Genomic DNA, 4666 nt, shown 5'->3' on the forward strand with positions numbered 1-4666 from the left:
CTGAACTGCACTCTTCAAAAATGTCAAGGTCAGGCCAGACCAGACATGACAGACACTGTCACAGGTTAGAAGAAACCAGAGACCCCAGCTCACTGCATTGTGAGATCCCAGGAGGGATCTTGGAACAGTAAAAAGGCATTAGTGGAAACACTTGTGAAAATCGGGTAAGGTTTGTTGTTCACTTAATCGCATCCTATCAACATCAATTTCCTAGTTTTGATCTTCGAATAAATGTGTAAGATTTCAATATCGGGGGAGCTGGGTGAAGAATATACGAGAACTCTCTGTGCTATTTTGCAACTTTTCTGTTAGTCTAAAGAAGTTATTCTAAAATAGAAAAGTTCTTTTTTTTTTTTTTTGAAAGAGGGGTTAGGCTACCTGAGGAGGGAAGGAACTAAGGATTTATACATCAGTTGACCAGAGACATTGATTGAGGGCTTCTGACTGGGTGGAGATCCCCCGGCACTTCCAGCTTGCTGGGTGGGCAAAGCGACCTACCAGGTCTCAGAAAAGAGGTTTCAGGCAGTGGCAGCTAGAAGGTGAGTGAGCCAGTGGCCAGCCGAAAGACACAGGTGGGGCCCTGGGCAGCATCCCCTACAGACACTCACTCTGAGAGGCAACAAGAACAGTTTAGGGGCTTTGAGACTAGGTTCTATCTCGTCCTTCCCTGCTGGCAGTCTTTCCAATCCATTTCTGTATAACCAAATAGCCATTCAACACTGACCCCTTCCCTTACTGGAAGGGACCTGGTGACCTAGCCCCTTCATTAGTGACACAGTCTTTTGTCTTTGGGATGTCTACATCCTTGGGCAGAGGACGGAGTCTTCTTGTTATTTTAGAACAAAACTCAATATAAAGTTCAGTAGAGGAACTTTCCTGGTGGTCCAGTGGTTAAGAATCCAGCTTCCAAAGCAGGGGACTCAGGTTCGATCCCTGGTCGGGGAAGTAAGATCCCCTATACCTTAGGGCAACTAAGCCCATGGTCTGCAGCTACTGAGTCTGTGCACTCTAGAGCCCAAATGCAACAGATAGAGAATCTGTACACCGCAACAAAGAGCCTGCACTGCAATGAAGAGTTGTTCAGTCTCTAAGTCATGCCTGACTCTTTGCAATGAAGACGCCACTTGCCAAAGGCTCCACGCAGACAAATAATAAAATAAATATTTTTTAAAAATGCTTCCACATACCTTAAGCCATTTGCTAAAAAAGTTAAAAAGATAATGACTGGTGAATTAAGCAAACAAACCACAAAACACCGCCATGTATTCACAATTCCATCTAAGCATGTAAGTCCGGACTAAATTCAAACAAAATAATCTGTGACAAGGGATCAGTCTTTCTTTCCACTGTACCTCAAGGAATCATCGTTCCCTTCCCATTCTAGAATCCACAGAAAGTAAGTACATTGAGCTGTCAGCTTAACTCAGACAGCACCCACAGGCCCCTAGCTCCCAGAGTTATGGAATTTTCTTAGGAAAAGTCACCTCTTTGTGGATCTGATGGTACATTTATTTTGGAAAAGAGGGGGAGTTCCTTATATACGTTCCCAACCTCTGTTTTAAATTATTGCTTCAGACCTTCCTGCCAAACCCATCATGTATAAAGGGACTCATGGCTAAGTGTGTAAATAATTTTTAAAATTCCACTGGTAGTGATTTGGAAATAAGAGGGTTTTTCTTTTCCTTTTTTTTTTTTTCTTTCTTTCTCGCTGCTAGGGTTACTCAAGAATTTAACATTGTTTTAATTTGGAACACAAGTCAAGTCTATTAAAACCTTTTGTGCCCTGTATGTAAAACTTGGGCTTTACATCATCATAAAGCTTTAGAATATTAACTAAAATTGATTTAATTCAACAAGCAATTTTATTTTTTGCCCTCAGGCCCCACCCTGGATGTGAAAAGGTTTTATAAATTTCAAAGAACATGGAGACATGGGGTCAATGTTATGGACCTAGGGAATCAAGGTCATCGCTCATACAGGTAGATCAATGAACAAAGGCCTGGGCTACCGCCCCCCCGCCCCCCACCCCGGGTTTAGGCAAATTTGAGAGCCTTTAAATATCCTTATTTTATCATAATAGGATCTGATCAAGCAGAGAGCTGATGCTTTTGCTGCCCAACTTTCATGCATTTTCTTTTGGAAAGGCTCTCAATTTCCTTCTATGGTGTCAGTCCCTGACTAACTCCAATAATAAAGGATACAGATGGGTTTCATGCAGGGATCCAGGGACCCAAGGCCACAGTGATTGGTTCCGGGAATGGTCATGTGAGTGAATAGGAGCCAATGAGAAGCCACTGGGATGTTGATGGGAATGCTGGGACCAAGGAACTTCCTCTTTTTTTTTTTTTGTTTGTTTTGCTTTGCCTTTTTGAAGCACTAGATCTGGTGCTGCCATCTTGTGACTGCCAGGGGTGAAGATGCCAGTGGCCACCAGGAAAAGCTCAAGGATGGACTCAGTGAGGAAAAGATGGGGCCAAGAATTAGGAAGAAAAAGAGAGGGGGAAAAAGAGCATCCCATTTATATAGTTTAGACCCCTATTTCCAGTTATGCTCAAAGTCAGCAGTTGCAGAGAGATGAGCCAAGAAATTATTTTTAGTGCTTAACCCAGTTGGGGTTTCTGTCACTTGCAACCAAAACAGACAGAAGCCAGTTTGTCTGGGAAATTAACAAAGCAGAGCCCTAGTAAGTTAAAAATTACTCCTGAGATGTACTATGTCAGCTCCTCTCTTCAACCATAGATGTGTGAAGGATTGTGAGGCTTCTCTCAGGGTTGGGGTGGGGGTAAGGGCTCTGGGCTCTGATTCACGGGTGACTTTGGACAGTCACTTCCTCACTCTGGTACTTAGTTCCTAAAAGAGGAAGTGGATGCCTCCTCCACAAATATTTTTTTTAAAGGAACTTCCCTTGTGGTCCAGTGGCTAAGACTCCATGCTCCCAATGCAGGGAGCCCAGGTTCTATCCTTAGTCAGGGAACTAGATCTCACATGCTGCAACTAAGAGTTTGCAAGCCACAGCTAAAGATCCTGCATGCTGAATGAAGAGCGAAGATTCTGTGTGCCAGACCTAAGACCCAGTGCAGCCAAATCAATATTAAAAAAAAAAGAAACACCACAAAGCGACATACTGTGTTATCAACAAACTTGTTATAAAGATTGAATAATATATTTTAAAGCAAAAACAAAAAAAACCCACAAAGCTGTAAATTTATTTATTTATTTATTTTTGGCTGCCCTGGGTCTAAATTTTTAAAAAATAAATAAAAATTACATTAAAATGAAATAAAATGCCACCTCCAGAATGGTCCAATCCGTGATTTTAGAGATTGTGATGAGAGATCACAAACCTCGTGATACTACACGTGTGCATGCATACACATATACATACTCACATACACATGCACCCATATACATAGACACACACATACACACACACATAAATATAAATACATACACACAAGTCTCTCCCCCAACACACCCCTTATTCCACAGACTACTCAGTCTTCCTTTGTAGGAGTCACTTCTCTCTGGAGCCTAAAGGCCAGGTGCCCCCCTGAACCCCACAATGGTGCAGAGAAAGTGGGGCACAAAAGCTGAGGCAGCACTTGCTTAAACCCACACAAACCCCTCAACCCCATCTTAGAACGCCCATGGGAGGAACAGAAAATGTGTGTATACAGCATTCCACACTTGAATTCCTGGGATGCCCCTGTGGAAAGTTAAAGAACCTTCAAAAAAAAAAAAAGAGTACTCCTTCATGAGCAAGGAAATCACTGTAGCAACCACAGCACGTTGCATCTGGGTGATATCCAGCGTCTTTCCAAGTGTTTTCTGGTGTTTCTACCCCTGGTCATATTTGTAGAACCAACTCTAACACCTGCTCAGTTTTAAATCACTGAGATGCATAGAATAACCTCCAAAGATGCCAACAGGGTGTTAGAAAAACCCAACTTCCAGTTTAAATAAATTTTAATGGAAACTGAATCCCTTTGCTGTACACCTGAAACTAACACAATATGATTAATCAAGTATACTCCAGAATATAGAAAGTTTCAAAAAAATGTTTAACAGAGGGAAGTGGAAATAGAATGATATGCTCTCAACTACATACCCACCCACACATATCCACATACACACACACACACACCCATACCCATACACACACGTACCAACACACACAGCATGTACCTGTACTGGATGGCAGGTGAAGTGAAGTGAATTCGCTCAGTCCTGTCCTACTCTTTGCGACCCCATGGACTGTAGCCCACCAGGCTCCTCCCTCCATGGGATTCTCCAGGCAAGAGTACTGGAGTGGGTTGCCATTTCCTTCTCCAGGGGATCTTCCCGACCCAGGGATCGAACCTGGGTCTCCTGCATTCCAGGCAGACGCTTTAACCTCTGAGCCATCAGGGGATGGCAGGTATACAGCATATATTCTGCACCACAAAGAGCCTTCTGCACACCCAGCCCCACTCACATCCTCTGGAAGCTTCTTGTGGGCCACCCCTCACATCTGGAGACCCACACACCAGCAAGGTGGTCTATCGCAGGCCCAGGATATTTGGGCAGGGTTTCTGGGGTCCCGGGTACCAGGAAATCTGGGGTCCCAGGTATCAGGAGTTGTCTGGAGCCAGGGCTAGGATGAGAGTGGGGCAGGGGAGGGGCTTCC

The 4666-nt window shown here is 43.8% G+C and overlaps 1 non-coding gene across 1 annotated transcript; it reads right to left on the reverse strand.

Annotated features, from left to right (window-relative positions):
• Positions 1 to 4337: 4337 nt before the first annotated feature.
• Positions 4338 to 4411, reverse strand: TRNAS-GGA (transfer RNA serine (anticodon GGA)). The gene has a single exon. It is a non-coding gene; the product is annotated as a tRNA-Ser (tRNA).
• Between the last annotated feature and the right edge of the window lie 255 nt (positions 4412 to 4666).

The sequence above is a fragment of the Capricornis sumatraensis genome, chromosome 17, assembly GCF_032405125.1.
Source record: "Capricornis sumatraensis isolate serow.1 chromosome 17, serow.2, whole genome shotgun sequence".
Lineage (NCBI taxonomy): Eukaryota > Metazoa > Chordata > Mammalia > Artiodactyla > Bovidae > Capricornis > Capricornis sumatraensis.